At 46.7% G+C, this 21,470-nt stretch overlaps 1 long non-coding RNA gene across 1 annotated transcript; it reads right to left on the bottom strand.

Moving 5' to 3' along the window:
• Positions 1–15,949: 15,949 nt before the first annotated feature.
• Positions 15,950–19,994, bottom strand: LOC102550345 (uncharacterized). The gene is made up of 3 exons (XR_005486373.2): positions 19,856–19,994; positions 19,559–19,765; positions 15,950–16,805 (listed from the first exon to the last, which is right to left on the bottom strand). It is a non-coding gene; the product is annotated as an uncharacterized LOC102550345 (long non-coding RNA).
• Between the last annotated feature and the right edge of the window lie 1,476 nt (positions 19,995–21,470).

Below are 21,470 nucleotides of genomic sequence, written 5' to 3'. Positions count from 1 at the left end.
TGTAAGTTTGGGCAGAAAGCTTTACGATTAGAAGAAAAACTCACATGAGTTCCTGAGCAGGCTTTGAAACAAAGACTCCGGCAGGCAGAATGTGTTGGCAGTGGCTATTAATTTGAAAGAAACACTAAAGGAAGTTCTGTAGGCAGGAGGCAAATAACACAAGATGGAAACATGGTAATACAGAAGGAATGTAAAGGAGGAAAAGGTAAACACTGGGTAGAGCATAATAAATACTGGCAGCCTAAAACAACAACGGTAATGTTTTGCGGGATGAAAAGTATGTGGACATAAAGCACAGGACAACAATAACAAGGGGCAGAGCAGAGTAAGTGGCACCGCCATCTGTCCAGGCTGCGGTGGAAAATGGCTGGCTTTTAGACAACTGCAGTTTGTTTTCACAGTTCTGGAAGCTGGGAGTCCAAGCTTAAGGCAGATGCAAAGGTGGGTGAGGATCCAGTTTCGGGCTGGCAGCTGATACCTTGTATCTTCCCATGGTGGAAGGGTGGGGGAGTCTCCTTCGTGCCTCTAGTCCTGCATTAATCCCCTCCTGGAAGCTCTGCTTCCATGAGCTAATAACTTCCCCCAGGTCCAGCGCCATCCTGCTGGAGGCAAGGACTTCAACATACAGATTTAGGGGAGGAGATAGGAATATTTAGACCACAGTGATGGTTTTAAATGAGGCAAGGCATTTTAATGGTCTAAGAAGAACTAATGGTACTAATTTATGGTAAATTCCACCAAGTCAAGGATATACATAGTAACTACCTAAAGAACAATTCTTAAAAATGTATAATCAACAAATAGGAAGTGGAAAATAGATGTTTTCCTTCACCCCTTTTTATGATTTATTTTTTGTTTTCAATACATCCTGACCAGTTTCTCCTCCCTCCACTCTTTCTAGTCCTCCCCCTACTCCTCCAGAACCACTACTCCCCCCTCCACACATATACACACACATATAAACATCTATTCCTCCTCCTCCTTCTCCATTTGCTTTCAAAGAAGAGCTGCCCTCCCAGGGATATCCACCGAACACAGCATTACACCATACAATAAGACCGGGTACAAACTCTCATATCAAGGCTGGGTATGTCAACCTGGTAGGAGGAAAAGGGTCCCAACAGCAGATAAAAGAGTCACAGATACTTCTAACTCCCACTGTTAGGAGTCCCACAAACACACCAGGCTACAAATGTAACATATGTGCAGAGGAGCTAGCGTGAACTCGTGCAGGCCCCATGACTGTCACTTCAGTCTCTGTGAGGCTCCTATGAGCCCTGCTTACTTCATATCTGTGGAGCATGTTCTGCTTGTGTCCTCAAGCCCTCTGGCTCCTATAATTCTTAATAACTAATGCAAAAAAGGACAGAAGATGTGAGGAAAAATTTTCAAAACAGCTGGTTGAGAGAACTCACTGTGCGTGAGGAGGACCTGAGTTCAATTCTCAGTACCCACGCTGAGCATCTTACAACTCCCTGTAAACTGCAGCTCGGGAGGCTCAAACAGCTCTTGCCCTGTCACAAACACAAAAAACGACATATAATTAAAAATAAAAAAGTCTTCAAAAATTAAAAGATGGTATACATTGTAAATAAAGGTGAAGATGACAGCTTTGAACCCACATTGCTCAGCCTATGAATTTCAAACAAAGCAGAATGAGCCAGCCTGGGGAAGCAGTGTGGGCATCACGCAGCAGGTATGCAGAGAGGAAGCACATCCTGTCTCAGGAGAAGGATGGCTGTGGTCTCGAATGGGCTTCCTAGCTCAGGGTCACCCCTGAGCAGGGGCTCTGGAGAATGCAAAGCTCGAGTATTCTCACAATAAACTCTACTTTGTGGACTAACTTCAGCCCTGGTCCAATCTCTTGTTGCAAGCGAATGACCCCTGACTGAGTCAGCAGTCATGGTCAATAAGAGCCGAGAAATACGGTCTCATTAGCTCAGACTCTAGGGAGAGGAAACGAGTGTCTTGGGCACGAAGCTTCGATCACAAGAATGCTTTCATACTCCAGCTTTCAGTCATGGCGATTTTGTATATTTTTAAAGGGTAATATACATTAAAGGCCTCCATAATTACTCTTTAATCTTAAAAGGAAGGTGGTGTTGCTTATAATTAATGGAATACTAAAAATTATAAAAGAAAACGCTTCGTGCAAATAAACAGAGGGAAAACAAAGGCCCCCTCTGCTGACTTTTCTACAATGGCCATCTGGTTTTGGAATTAGTATCTTGCCAATATACTAAAATATTTTCTATGTAAATCTTTGACATTCTTGCTTCATTTCCAATTAAAGCCTCCGAATTAAAACTTTGTACCATGAGTCAGCAGTTAAAGCAAACATGTTTTTCCCATTTATCTTCCTTTGGGAAAACCTAGCCTCAAACGCAAAATGCCTACCATCTTTTGGGTCTTTCCGTCACTCCAGATGTCCATAATTACTTCGGAGGTTACCACAGTGGTTTGCCCCGCCATTTGACACTGTCTTTCCCATGTGTGCCCTGATCAGCTTCTCTTGCCTTTCACTGTTTCCTACAAATACTCCCAGGTAAAACATAACCTGTGATCTGTGGACCCTGGCCCTTGAGACACTTCATGTTCCTAGGTGGCTTCATGAAGAGACTGCCATTTTAGAGCCATGTTGGGGTCAAGAAAGGGTCTCCAGAGCCCACGTTAGAAATGGTGGGTCCATTCACTGAGCTCTGTAATTGTGACATTCTAAGAAGGAAGGAAGGTGAAGTTCCAAAGGTCACCTATACAAAAGTCCTGAGGTCTACACAGACACTATGAGACCATCCTCCATAGTAGGCCTCCAAAGCCACTGTGATCCTGGAAGTCTGGTTAGTTAGATAAATGACCTGCTGACTGTCTGCGGCAGATGCAGCAGAGGAAAATGCTAAGCATGGTAGTGTCCTGTTGACTGACATCCCGGCTGGTGAAGTCTGCTTCTCTTAAATAAGCTCTTCTAAAGGCAGTGGTGGGCCTTCTGTGAACATTCCCGTATGCATACATCTTTGCATGGGCATACACACACACACACGCACACACACACACACACACACACGGACACACACACACGGACACACACACACGGACACACACACACACGGACACACACACACGGACACACACACACGGACACACACACGGAGGTGGGAGGGTTTGTCTTCACATGCTTTGCACAACTATCTCCTGCCAATGGCCCTGAGATGAGTTGAGCATAGATGGATCTAACCATGTAGATAGCATTCTTCTGGAATACACAGGAGTTTGCAAATGAAGGGGAGGTAAAATATATATTGGGAGATTTGATCAAAATCAAATTAGTCAGAAAAAATATAATCTTCAATATCACAATATATTCTCAAAGCCATCAAAACCAATAACTTCTAAACAACCAGGCCTGGCTTACCAGAAAGAGCAAAGACTTTAAAACCCCAGACCTGATTGTCTGCTGCTACATACACCGATTCCAGCTCTCTCTGTAGAAGCCGGCAACGTATTTACAGTCAAGAAAATGAAGCAAGTCAGTAGGGCTTGAGGCAAAATGAGTAAGTAGGCAAAGCTGATTATCTTAATAGATTTATTCAATAGTGGTGAGAAATACAGAAGTCATTTCGTGGTTATAAAAACAAATCTTTTCTCCCCTTTTCATTAAGCTGTGTGGGGAAAATAGTATCACCTCTATCAAGAAAAGTGGTTTTCTTGGAAGGAAATTTATAGGCCAGGTCTCTTATCAATAATCTCGTTTGGCAATTTTGATTTTAGAAACTGGCTAACCTTGTGACTCTCCTTTTGTTGAAAGCTACTGCATTAATTTCCGTGGCCGTTGGCTAGAGCTGAATATTAATAATTGGTTTACTCTTCCCATTGTAGATCCATCCTCTCACCAATCAATGAATAAAAAGTTAATTCCAGGGCTGTGACAAAAAAGAGAGTGATGGAATGAGAGGGTGTGTCTGCTTCACGTGACTAACAATACCTGAGGCAATGAAACTTATCCAATGGAAAGAAAGGTGAGTTTTGGCTCCCCGGTAGGGGTGGGGGTGGTCTGTGATCAATTGACCCATTGCTTTGGGGCAATACATCATGCCAGGGAGTGTGTGGCACAGCAAGCTGGTCACCTCACAGCAACTGCAAAGCAAGGGGAGAGACAACCCTGCAACCACCAACCCCCCTGAAGGCCCATTCCAATAACATACCAAGACCCACCTCTTAAAGACACACCTCTTCCCAACCTGTGCACCAAGCATTCAACGGGTTTGCCTTTGAGAACATTCAGATCCAGACTACAGCAGAGAGTCTCTGGAGGGGGTCGTGGGAGGGTAAAGGGGAGTGGCTTGTCTTGGGCTGGAAATGGTGGGATGCATCTTCAAGGAGATGACACTTGAGCTGAAGAGTCCACAGTTTAGGGGAAGAGAGATTCCCTTGCAAGGACGATATGCATGAGGACTCCTCCTTAAGAAAGAGCAGAAGGCAGGGAAGTTCCTGAAAAGCAGCCAGAGGTCAGCTAGATCTGGGCTATGGGCAGGCCCTGGTTTTGAGAAGGCAGATGAACTTGGAGGATGAGGGAAACAGAGAGGGAGAATTTCTGAAATTCTTTTTGTTTGTTTTACTTCAAATGCCTTTTTAAAAATATTTATTTATTTATTTTATGTATATGAGTACACCGTCCCTGTCTTCAGACACACCAGAAGAGGGCATCGGATCCCATTACAGATGGTCGTGAGCCACCATGTGGTTGCTGGGAATTGAACTCAGCCCCAAATGTTTTGTTTTGTTTTTTGTTTTGGGTGCTGGAGAGATGGCTCAGAGGTTAAGAGCACTGGCTGCTCTTCCAAAGGGCCTGAGTTCAATTCCCAGCAACCACATGGTGGCTCACGACCATCTGTAATGGGATCCGATGCCCTCTTCTGGTGTGTCTGAAGACAGCAACAGTGTACTCACATACATGAAATAAATCCTAAAAAGCAAACAAACAAAACCGTGTTGGATGCTGTCTGGAGAGTGGAGTGAAGCAGAAGGCTGTAGAAGAGGAGATACTAGGAAACGAAAGCAGATGTGAAAGCAGATGTTCAGGTGGGAGGAAACCCTTGGCTCTCCCCTTTTATGAGATAAATGAAATTGAGGGGGAAGGGTATAAGCCATGGCTGACCTGAGGTCCCAAACTTGCTAACTGCCAATTCAAGAAATTGAGGGCAGGCTGAATTCATTCAGAAGTGTGACAATGTATCTTCTTGTTGCACCTGCCCCCATGGAGTGTACTTTATACAGTAGAGGTTGTAGGCAGTATGTCTGGTCCACCCGACAACCTAGCTTTCGTGTTCCTAGCTCTGTTGTGCAGATAAAGAAATAGAAAATTAGACATTCAAAGTGGCTCATCCAAGCTCACAAAGGTAACAGTTGGTAAATACTAAAGTTGGTCAAGCCTCTGCTCTCTCTGGAGTGTGGGAAGTAGGGAGAGAGAGGAAAAGATGGGGGAGGGGTATTATAGAGAAGACCCAAAAATAAACAAATAAGGCTACTATGGTTGAAAAAATGATATATTCATTAATGGTACCGCCGCCATTATATAACATAATATTAAAAACCATCTGTTCTCACTGACTTGAGAAGGAGTGCCAAGCATAGACTAGATAGGTACCTGAAATGTTTGACTGTTAGCGATGATGGAGGTATGGTATGCTCCCACGAATGAAACACAGTCTGTAGTCTGTGATCTCCTTATTGTGAAGACAGAAGCAAGAAGACAGCCATAAGTCTGAGGCCAGGCTGGGCTATATGACTCAGGTCAGCTGGGGCTACATATAGAGAGACCTTGTCCCAGAAATCACCCACCATTACCACGACCACTATCACCCACACAAATTGTGTGTGTATGTATGTGTGGTTTTTTGAGACAAGGTTTTTCTAGGTAGCTTTGGGCTATCATGGAACTCACTCTGTAAATGAGGTTAGCTTCAAACTCAGAGATCTTCCTGCCTCTGACTCCCAAGTGCTGGGATTAAAGTCTGTCTTTAAAAAATGAAAACCAAGTAGCAAACACTTGTAAACAGAAAGAATAGGCAAGAGACTGTAAACATGGTCTCATATCACTTGGTGCTATTAGCCTTTCCCTGGCAATCAAGGAGAGACTGACTGACTGACAGGAAAGGCCCTCTCCTTGTAACTGCTTCAAGAAGGGAACTCAGGAGGTAACAAGTCAGGATCCTTCTGACTCTCCCCTAAACTTAGAGATCTGCAAAAAGAACATTGTGTAGTTCTGTTTTGTAAAGAAACAACGACCTAGTGTAAAACCTCTGGAAGGTCAGGGCTAGGTCAGTGGCTGCCTAGGGCCTGGCTAAGATTCCCAAACACAGGCTGCATCCCAGGCCCTGGGTCCCTTCTGCCTGCCTGCTCCTGTTCTCCCCCTGTGAGGGTGTTTGTGCGCTGTTGCTATGTTCTTTTCAGAATCCATAACCGTGGGCGGCAGGGGAGTCCCAGAGTCAGCAGTCCTGGGAAACACAGCTGCTGCTGGGCTAGGTGGCCAGGCCAAAGCAACCCCCTGGGGCCATGGGCCAGACCTCAGCTGCTCCCCAGAGGAGCCCAGCCTGGCCCAGACGCCCTCCCTGCTCCTGCCCTGGCTGTGGCCTCCTCCAGCCCACGGGACACCTTTCCTCCAGAGCTGACACATAAGGCAGAACTGCCTCCCGTGCTCCCCTGGAGAGCCTGACTGCCCTCCGCAACTGGCTCTCTTCCCCTCACAGAGGACAGCTATGGGTGCCTGTAGCAAATCCTACGGGGGGTGGGGGGGCAGAAGTTAGTATGAAATACGGAGGTATATGCCATTCACGGCATTGATTTAATGCTGAACCTGTTCTTGTTTTTTGTCTCTGTCCCTCCCTCCCTCCCTCCCTCCCTCCCTCCCTCCCTCCCTCCCTCCCTCCCTTCCTTCCTTCCTTCCTTCCTTCCTTCCTTCCTTCCTTCCTTCCTTCCTTCCTTCCTTAGAAAGGGTCTCATGAATTCCAGGCTTGCCGCAAACTCCCTAAGCTATGCTACAACGTAGTCAAGGATGCGGTGAACTTCTGATTCTCCTGCCTTCATCTTCCAAATGCTGGCCTTCCCAGCAGGCACCACCACAGGCAGCCATGTGGCATCGGTCGCTGGCTTCCTGCAAGTTAATCCAACCACTGTACTAACTGAAGTGCATATCCAGACCAAACATTTTTTCCTGTCTAAATTCTCCCCTCAAACTGAAACTGGAAGGGGTGAAATCATCTCTCCAAGGGCCACGGGTTGCTGAGATTTTCAACTTCAAAGTCTGTTTACCTAATTTGTATTCACCAACTGAACTGACAAACTGCGTACCTACCATGTGCTGGCAAAGAACAGAGACCACTGAAAAATAGCAGCCCGCTCACCCTGCTTCACACTCGATGCGAAATGCAAACTGAAATTTGACTTTTATAGGAGACATTTGTAAATCTGCTGAAGTCAAGGTTATATGCTGGACTTTTGTGTTGCTCTGGCTCAAAAGATCACTGATGATAGATACATTTGTCTCGTTTTGTGTGTGTGTGTGTGTGTGTGTGTGTGTGTGTGTGTGTGTGTGTGTGTGTAAAACACTTAGGTCACCAACAGCCGGGCATCATGGAGGGCAGAGTATGCACTGAGAGCCCTAGCAACAAGCGGATGCCTCTGTAAATGTGCAATATTCTGAAAGGGGATGCCTGTGGCTTCACTTCAGGATTCTAACCCCTCCCCCACCTTAGCTCCCCACACCCCCTGTATTCTCAGGGTCCCAGAGCAAATCAGGGGGCCAGAGAGTGGGGAAGCGGTGCTCCCTGGGGTAATTAGCCTGAGTTGCCTGCAGGTGCTACACAGGTGGTCTCAGCCCCCAGCAATGACCTAAGAAAAACCCACGGGATCCTTCAGCTGCAACCAATCCCGCAGGCTGCCAGCCTGCTTGCTCGACACAGTCCAGATTCCACTTATTAAACATATTAATCTGAAGTTAACAATTTGTGCTTGTTCCACTAACCTGCTTGGAGAAAGACTGTAAGGAAGAGAACCGATCTGGGGGTAGGGGAGGGAGGGGGAGGCTTAACCCTGATGGTCTAAGTGGCCTCCATATCCTGACGTTAACATAACTGGAAGTGGAGGGGCTGCTCACAGAAGTGGAGAGTCAGAGGGTAAACCTAACTGGAGTTAAAGAAACACAAACAAAAACCATCCCCTTCAGGTTTCGGCCTGCATGTGACTCTGTGGACATTGCTTACTGTGGTGACAGCATTTTAAACAGCTGCCCAGAGGGCTTTTAAATAGACTTGATGTAATTCAATGATTTATGGAGCATGGGTTACCAAAATATTAAAGTTTTGAAATGTCCCTAAACCAACCCTACCCCCCCCCCCCACAAGTGCTGTTGCTGGAGTTTGGCTCTCATGGCTCCTTCAAAAAAAAAATCTGCTGTTCTGAATAAGGGGCCAGAGAAAGACAAACAGCCTTGATGAATAGAAGTGACCTTTCATATAAAAACGCTCTCTCGGTCTTCAACAACTCAGTCCACCGAAAGTGCCAATCCACAAGAAACAAGCCAGGCACTTACTCTTTAATTGTGTATCAATTCTAAGCATTCAGGGAAATGGCCGCAGGATTGAGAAATGAATCCGGTTAATGAAATATGCCCAGACCACTGCTTTATAAAATAAGCCACAATTGTGTAAACATGTTGCAGCCTTAATCATAACTGCCTCAAAGACAAGAGCTAAGAGCACATACAAGTGTGGGATTGGGAGTCTGCGTCCTCTCCTTACACTGCAGTGACCTCCTTCCCCTAATCCTCAGGTGGCCTCTGGCCTCAAAGAGACTGCCACGAACCGAGGCGGGGCTAAGAGAATTCTGACAGTTTTGTTTATGTCAAGAATAATGAAGGATGACAGGCCCTCACATTTAGACATGTAACATGATCGTTTGCTTCAGGCCTTCCTGCTAAGATTAATTTGGAGACAGCAAAGAGGAAGGAGAAAGAGGAGGAGGATGTAGAGGAGGAGGAAGTGACTTTTGAGAAGGGGGAAAAAAACCTATTAAACGCTTACCTTAGGGGCCAGAGACAGGGCCTGGGGAGTTCTCACCATGTGAGGGTTTGATCTTCCAAACCTAAGTAATAGTGGGAGGAGAGAGCTGACTCTGTAAAGTTGTCCTCTGACCCCCACATGTGCACAAGGACACGGTCTTACCTTCAATACACACACACACACACACACACACACATACACACACACACACACACACAAACAAACACTACCACCATCAACAACAACAATGATAATAATAACAAAAACTATACTGGGGTTGGGGATTTAGCTCAGTGGTAGAGCGCTTGCCTAGGAAGCGCAAGGCCCTGGGTTCGGTCCCCAGCTCCGAAAAAAAGAACAAAAAAAAAAAACAAAACAAAAAAAAAAACAAAAAAAAACTATAAAATGCTCATCCTGTATGTAAGGGAGAGGGATTGACAGCTTGGTCAATCATTTTTACTAAGTCAATGGGCAGGAAAAAATCAAATGATGTTTTATGTGAGTTTCTATGGCATCTTCCTCATACTTTAAGTGCATAGTTTACTGAAGAATGGATTGATGGTAGTGCCTCCAGTAGTCATCAGAATAAGAAAGACCACCTTTTCCTGGGCTTTTCATTATCACCATTCTCAACACCATCATCAGCCCCTTAGCACCCCTCACCACCACTGCCAGTGGCTCTAGTCCTATAGCCCTTAACATCTCATCAATAGTTAACATTCCTATCCCCACCCACCTCCTTCACCACTGCCACCACCACCGCCACCACCACCATCACCATCACCATCATCAACACCTCCGCCACTGCCACCTCCCCAAATTAGGAAACATACTTTTTTTTAAGATTTATTTATTATCTATAAGTACACTGTAGCTGTCTCAAGACACACCAGAAGAGGGCATCAGATCCCATTACAGATGGTTGTGAGCCACTATGTGGTTGCTGGGATTTGAACTCAGGACCTCTGGAAGAGCGGTCAGTGCTCTTAACCATCTCTCCAGCCTGGAAACATAATTTCTCTGAGGCAAATGTTGTATATCCAAAGAGTTACTTGCTTTACCTTTCCAATACTAGCCGAGTATAGCCTTTGACATTTCTGTTTGAAAGGAATTCCTTTTCGTTTTAAGGGCCTGACTCTAAAGGAAACTGACCCTCAAGCAGAGGGATTATTTTTGTGAGATGTTTCTTGGTACTGTGATTGGCAAATGGGAAAGCCAGACTAATACAACAAGCAAGAAACAGCTCTCTGGAATGGTCTTGAGGGTCTAGATGGTGAGGGTGCAGAAGATAAGCACCGAAAACTAGGCTTCACCTTGAACTAATATGTGGAGAACTCTAATTCTAAAAATGGGCAGTGGACCTAAGCCTCCTTGTCTTGGTTACTTAGTGGCTCTGATAAAGGCCCCGAGTATCGCAGTTTAATAGGAAGAGTGTATTTCAGCTCACAGTTCAAGGGTGTCATCCACCACAGCAGGGAAGTTTTGAGCCAGAAGCTCGAGGCAGCAGGTCGCGTTGTGTCCCTCCTCAGCAAGCAGAGAGCAATACAGTATTTTTAACTTTTTAAAAAAGATTTTATTTATTTTATGTATGTGAGCACACTGTAGCTGTCTTCAGACACACCAGAAGAGGGCATTAGATCCCATTATAAATGGTTGTGAGCCACCATGTGGTTGCTGGCTGGGATTTGAACTCAGAACCTCTGTAAGAGCAGTCAGTGCTCTTAACCCTTTTTCTTGTTGTTGTTGTTTTTTTTTTTTTTTAAGATGTCTTTATTTCATGTACCTGTGTACACTGTCGCTGTCTTCAGACACCAGAAGAGGGCATCGGATCCCTATTACCGATGGTTGTGACCCACCATGTGGTTGCTGGGATTTGAACTCAGGACCTCTGGAAGAGCATCTCTCCAGCCCAGCAATACAGTTAGCATCCTCCTTCTCCTCCAGTCCAGGACCCTAGGCCAAATACCAATGCTGCTGTCTTTTAAGGAAGCTCTTTCTACCTTAACTACCTGAGTAAGATGAGCCCTTGAAGGTATGCGGAAGGTTCCTCAGGTGCAGTCTACATAATAACAACTTTCGAGTGTGTTGAAGGGTCAGCTGCTAGTCGTTTCCAGATCTGGTCAAGTTGACAAATGACACTGACCATCATACCTCTCAACCTATTGCAGGAGATGTAAAGAAATGCCTATTCTATTCAACCCAGGTAAAGAGGACCCAGGCAGACCAAAGAAATCTGTCCAAGTCCAACTTGGTAAGCCAACAGCTGTGTTGAGATTCCTTACGGGACTCAAAGACAGCTGTGCCATCAGTAACTCCCAGTGTAACTCAAAGTCAGCAGTACTATTGAAGAGTCCTATGTCAGTCAACTGTCTACTCTTTCTATAACCTTGGGGAGGGGAAGAACCTTATGAGGATTTGGGGAAGGCCTGTGAATCCCCATCCTCTGCCCGCCCCACTCTCTCTCTGTCTCTCGATAGGCCCCATTTCATGAGGGTCTCGTGGGGGTGATCACACCTTGATGCAAGATGACAGTGACACTGTCCAACCCACTGCTGCCTAAACACACAGCAGCTCATCCGGGATAGAAAGGTTTCATATCATAGGCTTATTTCTCTCTATTGCAGTAAACTAAAAAGGGATAATTTCAGATCCACGGGGGAAAAAATGATGCCAACGCTTTTCCCTACCCCCATCCCAAATATATAGGCACTGATTTCTATTATGATCCTATAATAATGAATAAATGAGGAGGTCATTGGAGATGTTTCCATTGCTAACCCCATGAGTAAACAACTCCATGTTTACTCATGATCACAGTCTGGTGCCCTAGCCTTGGAATTTTATACCTGGTTCTGAGAACCAGGAAGAGCTGAGAACCAGGAAAAACAGGACTAAACGTGTTGCCTACGGTAACAGGGCTCATAGTATCAAACCACAGGGCCTCAAACACCAAGAACGTGAGCTCTTCATCTGTCTTCTCCATTCCCCTCAGCTGGTGTCTAATCTTCCAAATCCACTTCCTGCATGCCGTTTTCTATGGCTACTGTAGCAACGGAATCACTCTCAGTTTGCACGCCAGCTTTGCTTAGAGGGGTGGGGTGGGAGGAGGGGATTCTCAGGGGAAGATTCCGAATGGCTTGGTTTGAATCTATGTCGTGGGAACAGAGATGGGACACAGTTATGGGCTCCGTTTTGGTCAGGCACCCAGCCCTCTGTGCAGCTAGAGAGCTAGAGTCCTGTGTCCAGAAGGCTGTTCCAATTCAGAACACAGAGCTGAGTCAGGAGGGGAAGACAGGAAGAAAGGTTTGATTCTCCCAAGGAAGAGTAAGTAGAGTCAGCCCTTTGAGGACGGCCAGTGTGGGTTTAACATCGATTTGAGCCAACTACAGAAGGGATATTTAAAAATCTGATACGATTCAAGCACTTTGCAGATATCAGTGTGAACAAAATCTTTCATCCTGGCTCTCAAGACCTTTCCAGTTCTAGAGTAGGGTCGTGGAAGAGATATTTCTAAGCTTTGTCTCCAAAGGGGCGAGGTACAGGAAATTTACAAAGCAAACTCTTGATCCCATTCTAGAGAGTCTATTTTTCTATATTTAGGGCCCAGGGTTTTGAATTTCATACAACAGGGTGATTTTGACATGCCAGGCTTACTGGGTGTATTTTGGGAAATGCTAGCCCAGTACCTTCCTTGACACCATGCCTTCAGGTCTGAGGAATGGCCAGGGTCTAGATGGAGTAGATACAAGTGTCTAGTAGCCTTTTTGAGTTCTCTTAGGTGTCGCCTGCTTTCTCATTTGCAAGTTTGGGAGACAGATTACGAGATAGGCTGAAGAATTTCAGTGGTTAGGAGTGCTACCCACTTCTCTAGAGTTCCTGGATTTAATTCCCAGCACCCACATGGAGAAACACAGCTATCTGTAACTCCAGTTCCAGGGAGTCCAGCGTCCTCCTAGGGTACCAATGTATATAACACATTGTATACATTATATAATCATGCACAAATGTATATAATAAAATACATTTTTTAAAAGGGTGGGAAATTGATTTTCCTTTAGAACTTTATTCTTAGAGTCTTTTCTATAAAAGTCTGAAAAGCTCTAAGCATCTGCCTTACTGTTTAGCCTACTGTTAGCCTGCTGCCCCCAGCTCCCAAGGTTTCACCTGCTTCCCTCTCTATAGTGGCTGCTGTGGCACTCTACCTAGACTCCACTGTAGACAGAGATCTCATTCTCTCTGTTGTCATACTAGGTATGTGAAGATGCTCAATGAGTCTCTTTTCAGGAACTGCTGGCCTACATCACCTAGTCTAAGGTCAGATTCTCTAGCACCAATCTTCTCTCAATGACCCAGACTACTGCAAGAGGTGGAAAGACCTGGTCCATGTTCCTCAAGGCAAGCAAACTCTGAAGGGCTAGCCAGCCGCATTGCTGATTAATCCTCCCTCAACCTAGGTGAGTTCTTACTCCTTAACTCTGCCCGGAATGTTGATCGGGATGGTCTTTTGCAACAAGTCTCTCTCCTGGGAACCTGACCCAAGACTCCACCTCACAGGAGCATCTGTCTGTCCCCCACAGGAGTGTCCGTCTGCCCCCCACAGTGTCACTCTCCCTCACCTTCCCAACCTCTCCCTGTTACTGCTTTCAAAGAACAATCCAGTACAGTGACCACTCTGATGATTTGTCTAGGTGTCCTCCCAGGTACTAGGTCTGCGTTTCAAGAAAGTATTCCACAGAAAAGGGATTGTGGCAAGAATGGACAGGTAGGGAAGAAAAGTTGATACCACCCAGTCCAATCATCTTAGAGCAAGCAGTTCCTCTCTGTGGAGACCACAGGAGGCAGCATAGGCCCAGGCTTGTGACTATGGTGTTTGAGAAAGGCAGGGAATTCTTGCTTTCTTGGAAAGGATGGAGACAGGAGGACCTTGGGCACCCGAGGACAAATAAACAGAGCTCAGAGAGAGGTTAAAAGCCAAGCCACAACAAATCTAGCTTTGTAGATTTCTACTGGCCATTCTGGAACGGGGGCATGAGGCTGGCTGGATATCGTTCAGCGTGCTCCATGCTCCACACTCCACTACACAAGACAAGTGACGTGAAAAATGAAAGTGCAACACAAAGACAGTCCCATGGCTTACAGCTAGCCACTGTCTGCCTGAAGACGGTCTGAACATTTGGTGGACTGTGACTGAGAGCGTTCCTCCTGGTATGACAGCAAGTTACAATCTGTTTCTACAAGTTTCCCCACGGACAGAGAAATCTTCAGGCCACACTTAGCAAAGGTTTTCATATCCTGGGTCTAGTTACAGCTTTGACAATTCTGCCATTCCAGGGCCTCAATTTCTTCATCTGGGAAATGGGAATAATAAAGATTGCACAGGTTTTCTCACCTGGAATTCTCATGACATTTGATCTCTCTCTCTCCCTCTTTCTCTCTCTCTCTCCCTCTCTCCCCCTCCCTCCCTCCCTCTCTCCCTCTCCTCCCACAAAGCTACTTTGCTCATGGCCCTACCTCCTCATAACCAGGGCTCCTACACCTCCTTGTCAACACTCAGAGCAGAGACCCACAAGGCTTGTCCATGGTAATAGTTAATCTTGTTACAGGTAACACCTGGGACTCTGCTTGCTAAGGTTCCCTAAAGCAGACTGGGAGGAAAGCCCTAGGACCTCACTGACGTTCACATTCTTGGTGACAACCCTAGAAGGGTTTTCTCTTCTGCAAACGAGTTACAGATAGGAACATGCATTGATTTCCTGAGAGCTATAAAGAAAACCAGGGGCTGTTAGGAACTGAGCTGAACCTAGTACCACAGCTCTTAACCACTAAGCCAATGGGCTGGGAGGGGAGGGGAAGGGAGGGGAGGGGAGGGGAGGGGAGGGAGGGAGGGTGTGATCCGTGACTACTTAGCCCTCTGTCTTAATTCACTTTAGCAGAAAATATCTGAGTAGCTAACAGGACTGTATGTGTTCTAGGTTTAAATAAAGAGTTTTTTTAAAAAAACCAAAAACCACCAGGGTCCTGTCCAACTCACACTGGCAACTTTTCCCTTTTGTTACATTCCTAACACATCTGCACCTTCCGCTGGCTCTAGGGCTGTAACATCCTTGTAGAGGCTATGGCTCACGACCTATCGTCACCTTCCAGATCAGCCTGGAAAGCAAGAAAAATACGATGTGAGAGGTTTTCTTCTCTAAGCCAGTCTTAAGGAATGAGCCATTTCAGAGGAAAAGCAGGATTGTTGAAGGGCCAGCGCACAGTGGGTTTATTTTAACCCTATGTGATGCAATAGTTAATTATGTATATATGATTTCTGCTTAAGAAAAGGCGGAGGGAAACTGGGAGTTGGCTGGCAAGCTTGTGTGAAGCAAAACAATGAGACACAGTTCTTTCTTTGGGGCAAAAAGAACTTTAAAGAAAGAAAGAGGGGGGAAAGGGAGAGGGAGAGGCAGAGGAAGAGGGAGAGAAGGAGAGGGAGAGGAAAAGGCGGAGGGAGAGGGAGAGGGAGAGGGAGAGGGAGGGGAAGAGGGAGAGTCCGAGCCCTAGGAAAGGGCAATAAAGAAAGTGAAGGTGTGAGATGTCCTGCCAAAAACAAAGAATCTTGCCCTGAAACCACAATCCTCATCATGTGTGTTATGACTTACACTGTGGTTGACAATAGTGCCGGGTGCATCTGGCGTCCCCCTATGTGAACGAGAGACCAGCTTCTTTTGATTCTGTTGACTGGTTTCCTGCGAAAGACTGTCCATGACGGCTGAGAGTATACAAGACTATTGACCAATTTCTTTTCTTTTTTTAAAAGATGTGTTGGGGCTGGGGATTTAGCTCAGTGGTAGAGCGCTTACCTAGGAAGCGCAAGGCCCTGGGTTCGGTCCCCAGCTCCGAAAAAAAAGAACCAAAAAAAAAAAAAAAGGTGTGTTTATTTACTATGTATACAGTGTTCTGTATTGCTCAATTTCCTTTTGCTGTTTTTTTTCCCCCAGTGCCACTTGCTTCTGTCAGGGAATGCTGGCAGCCTTCCCTTGGTGAGACCAAGTGGTCCCAGTCAAGCATGAACAATGCCTGCAGGGCAGGCTGTTCCCGGTGCCTTCTGTAGGTTGGCTAGAGAAGGAAGAGGCCATTGACATGAAAAGCGTACACGAATACAAACAGCCCCACCAAGCGCCATTTGTTCAGTGGCAAATACACCGACTGCACTCATTCAGTGCCATCCAGATCAAGGGCCCCAGTCACAGTGTGGCCCATCTGCCTCCCAAGGAGATCCCTGGAAGTGTTTCAAAGGGATTGGCTGCCACGAGAGAGAAGAAGAATGGGAGGGCTGGCTGAGCCTTGGGCAGCTTTCCCCTGCGCTTCTAAGGTTTCTAAGCCTTAGCGTCTTGAACAGCCACTGAGGACTTGGAGGAGCCATGGAAGGTTGGCTTGAGACTGAGAAGGTCCACGTTAGTGTCACCTGTCAGCCAGTGTGCGTCCTTACCATTCTCAGAGACAGCCTGGAGAGAATCACGTTTCATGGCTATCATGCACACTTTCCCGTGGATTGGTTTCAGGGTGGGATTATAATTTCTTCATTAGCTCTTCTTAAGTATCGTGTTGATAATAAAACAATCCGTCGGAATGGCAAACGACCATTCCGCATGTTAATACCATCCAGTTGGTCCCTTGTAAGACACTGTCGCACTTGCTAGGGCCTCTCAATCGCTCCTCCTCAAGGCCACAGACTGGCCTGGGCCATAAGCACACTGCATGTTCTACTTCCTGTTTTAAGCAAAAACAATAATCGTGAAAACAGTTTATTTCATGTCCAGATAAGGAGGGAGAGGCCACATTGTGTATGACAGGTTTTGCTATAAATATTTAATCACCAGTCTGTCTTAATTCCTCTTTTTGGGTGACTGCTTACCCAATACCCTTCCTAGCTCCTGATGCATGAAATCCAAAACCCCTTTATTGGAACTGTAGATATAACCCTCCCCTTACCCTTCATAAATGTGCATAGGCATGCAAATGCATTCGAAATGCTGGCTTAAATATTGTGCAGCCATCAAAGGTCTGGCCTGACCACTATAGGCTCTGTAGGTGTTCAGAGTGTACGGAGAGAAGCCTTTGGAAGAGTAACTGAGATCTTCCCAGCAACCATGTTTAAGAACAGGAGGCAGGGGCTGAGCTGAGCCACCCCTCCACTACTGATTGACAGGAGGGGGTGGGGAGCAAAGAGAGTCAGCAGTGCTTGGAGAACCAAGTTAGCTGAGATGAAGGCAAGCTGAAGAAAGGATGAGGGAGGTGCTGGGTAGGGGCTCTGCCTTCCTGGCCATTTGGCTTTTAAAGGAAGTGCTAGACCAGTGGTTCTCAACCTGTGGGTCATAACCCCCTTGGGGGTGTCATATCAATCTCCTGAATATCCGATATTTATGATTTGTAACAGGAGCAACATTACAGGGATGAAGCAATGAAGTAATGTTGTTGCCCCTCTCTACCCACGCTTCTTTTTTCTTCCCTCCCCTCCTGTCTCTCCTCTCCCTCCTTATTGCCATGGTTTTGCTCTGAGGCTGCCTGTCCCTCAGAGGACTAGTGAGTGGAAGTCACTTGGAGGTCAGTTAGGAGAACAGGGCCCTGAGGACCCAGCCAGACGGTGAGGTTTAGTGAGCAGACAGATGGCCAGGGTGAGTGTTGGGGGGAAGGGTGTCAGTGAGTGTTGGCCCTGCCTGAACCCTCATCAAAAGGCCAGTTAGGCAGGCAGCTATACCCCCTCCAGCACTAAGGAGGCATCTCAGCCCCTCCTCACTCTGGTGGGCTCTGAAGTTCTGTGAGATGCTAGGATCCTAGTTGCATGCTGCAGTTCGTACCTATGGTGCAGGTTTTCTCCCATCCTCTCACATTGACCCCCTTCTTTGCCATGCTTGTTCTGCACTTGGGTGAGACCTTTTCCAGGGGCTTCCAGGCATTCTGGTCTCCATGCTCAGCTTGTAAGTCCTCAGCAAAGCTATTAAAGGGCAAGCCCAGCATGAACCCCAGACCTCTGCTTCTGGGTCCTTGGCTCTCACAGCTCCTCAGCACGGCCTTCCTCTGCTTTCCAAATTAATGCTTTTTTGGCTGCAAATGGTGCTTTTGTAACAAATAGCTCCAGAGTCATTAATCCAAGCCAAGCAGCAGTGAGGCTCATCTGTCAGCGACAGCAGCGTTCTCTGTTTCTCTGCCGGAAACTTGAAATCCTATTGGATGTAGGATGTGGCTTTTCCTGTCTCTAGGCACACTCCTGGACTCTAGAATTTACATGATGAGGACTTCGTTTTTAAAACCACCCCCTTTTTATTTCATTTATTTATTTTTATGTGTTTTTATGATTTGCCTCTAAGTACAGCTGACACATCTGGTGTCTGTAGGTAGGGGCCAGAAGAGGGCATCAGATCCCCCGGGACTGGAGTGCAGACAGTCGTGAGCTGCCACGTGGATGCACACAATTGAACTGCGGTCCTGTGGAAAAGCAGCCAGTCTTCCGACTGCTAAACCATCTCTCCAGCCCTGTGATGAGGACTTTCAACCTACATGAGATTTAAGAGTGCCCAAAGTATGTGTGGGACAGGAGTGGTGAGGAACACTAAAAGACCCCTTTCCCTGTCAGCTCCACATCCTGCCTACCCTTTTGGAAGAAAGGAGGAGTCACTATGGGGGACTGAGCAGCTCAAATTAAGACCCTATGGTTGACGCTGAATTACAGAAGTCTGGTGCCACTAATGGGCGGGGCCTCGTCCTAGCACCGACCACTCAAGGAAGCAGAGGATGTTCGTTTGCAGTATCTGGGCCCTGAGCATTCTGTACAGATCTAGGTTAAAAACTCAAGAGTTTGAATCAAATACTCCATTTGACCGCTATCGCTCTGCTCAGTGAGTTTCTCCTCCATTGAAGTGAACCTCACAAGGGCATTTTGCAAACTGCTCTTCACTGTATGTCTGGTACCTAAAACAGAAACTGGAACGTGGGAGGTGCCCCCATGAGTATCTGTGACGGAAGTGCAAACCCAACGGCTCCAACTCTTGATCTGCCATCAGTCAGAGGAAGAAGGGCACAATCTCTGGGTTGTTCATCTAACCATTGGTTACTACAGTGACCACATGATCACGTCTCCCACCCCTACTTCCAGATCATTCCTCCCTCCTTAACACCCTTTCTTTCCTCTTGTTTTTCTTTCCATTCTTGCATGTCTTTAACTCTCCTACTAATAACACAAACGACCCCATTCTCTCTCTGTTTCCAAACCACTGTCCAAGCCTGTTTTTTCCCCTCAGCTTGTCTCTGGTGAGAAAAGAAAAACCTTCCCCAAGTGTGACTCAGAGAAATGAACTGAAATGTCATCCAAGGCCACTGGGAATTTCTCAGCCATGTGTCACGGACCCTGTGAGGAGAGCCTGGGCTTTAGTCAAGATAGAGGTTTCAAAACCCAACACCCTGAGACCTCCTCCTCCCAGCCCCGCCCACATTTTTCCTGCTCAGTGGTTGCTGTACTTGGCTACCTTGAGTGAAGGTTCGCTTCTCTCCCAGCAAGTTTCCATGAGTGTGGCAATGGACTCCAGCAGCCCTGCAGGCCACGCCCCACTGCGGCTGCTCCACTCTAGCAGCTGTAGTTGCCACTGCCCATTGAGGATGGGGAGACAGGAGCCACGGCCGGCCGGGTTTCACCACGGGCTCCCAGCCAAGGTGCCTCAAACTTTCCGCTGCACCTGGAAACAGGACATGAAAAACACAGGTTAGAAAGGAGACACGGCTGCTCCGTTCAAAGGCCTCATTCATGAAATTAAAACAAAACAAACCCTGTAGCATTTAGACTGCTCTGTTTGGTTTGTTCTTTCTCTTTTCCTCTGGTATTTGTAGAACAGGTCCCAGTGCATGAATGGGGGGCGGGGGTGGGGGCAGGAGCGGGGGGGGGAGGTGGGGGGAGGAAGAACTAAGGAAAAGAGGGAGGGAGAGGGGAAGGGATGGAAGAGGAAACCTCAGGCTCAGCCAAGCACAAAGACACCATGGAAGAGAATTAATCCCGCCCTCCTCTCAAATGTGACAGGCAGCAACAGGTTGAGAAATTGCTATTCAGGTCATGGGAAGGTCATTGACGAGTTTTTCAGGTTTCCAGTAAGTAGGAACATGACTGGGGCAGCTAAACTTCTAGCAACCCTGACTGCGAGAAACTAACCTGGCGTTGATAGGCCCTCAACAGATCCCAGGGGAGTGGATGAAAGACTTAGGCTGGGATTCTTTGAGGCTGGGACCCTTGCTAAATAGAACTACCATTGAGTCCCAGTGGAGCATGGTCAGGGGCATCCCTGTGGTCCAGCTGGGGTTCTGAAACAAGGTGATGTCAGGAAACCCTAGGACCAGACAAAGGTGGGGCTCATTTCTACCCAGGGTGTCTGCTCTCTTGATGCTAACAGCCATTATCACGATGGCTGTCACAGAAGCAGTACAGACCATTGTCTTAATAACAGATAGGACCTAAATGGGAACAAACTGAGTCAAATCCTCTTATAAAGATTCCACCTACCCTCACTGGGACTTTCCTATCCAACACCCAGGGGACAGAGATGAAGAAACTTTTCCCTTCATCATGTTGTGCCTGCCTGAAGATGTTTAATTTGTGTTCAAAACACATATGTATTGAAACCTTACATGGTATCCATTATGGTGTGGCTGGGCGGGTTTCCATTGTTTATGGTTGGGGAGGGGCAAGAGTTGAGACAAGAAAACACTATGTATTCCAGGCTGGCCTGGAGTTGCGCTGCTCTTGCTTTAACCTCCCAAGTGCTACCTGAGCAAGTGCGCCCAGCCCAGTCAACAATTTTTTTAACGTTTTAAGTATCAGTAAAAAGATAAATATTAAAAATATATTTCAGACACTGTGGCACACTCCTTTAATCTGAGAACTCATAGGCACAGGGAAGCAGATCTCTGTGAGTTCTAAGCTGGTCTGGTCTACATTAGGAGTTTCAGGCAAGCTGCAAAAGGGAAAAAAAAGATGACTATTTAAAGTGACAAAACTCTGCTTAGTTGGCCCTGCATTTCCTAAAATCTTATATTACTCAAATCCTTTATGGATTATTTGGGCGAAGGAGGAATTCTCTCTGCTCACCAATTTCCAAAGAGTGGTAGAAGCGGTTTGAGGTATGAGGACGACCAGGAACTTGAAGCTGCTCTCTGGTCTCCAGGCTTCTGACGTGTCGGCAGCCTGATACCCTTCAGCTTTCCACTCTGTATCTCAGGGCTGTTAGTTCCCCCAGACCTAACCTGGGACTATACTGACACGGAGATGGGAGATGAATGAGCTGTCACGTACAGTCAGATGTCAGACCTGTTAGACGATTTAGGGACTGGCACACACCCTTGATCCCAACACTTGGGAGGCAGAAGCAAGAAGATCTCCAAGTTTGAGGCCAG

The sequence above is a fragment of the Rattus norvegicus genome, chromosome 6 (assembly GCF_036323735.1).
Source record: "Rattus norvegicus strain BN/NHsdMcwi chromosome 6, GRCr8, whole genome shotgun sequence".
Taxonomy (NCBI): domain Eukaryota; kingdom Metazoa; phylum Chordata; class Mammalia; order Rodentia; family Muridae; genus Rattus; species Rattus norvegicus.
The sequence above is the reverse complement of the archived record's forward strand: the minus strand, read 5'-3'. Positions and strand labels throughout refer to the sequence as shown.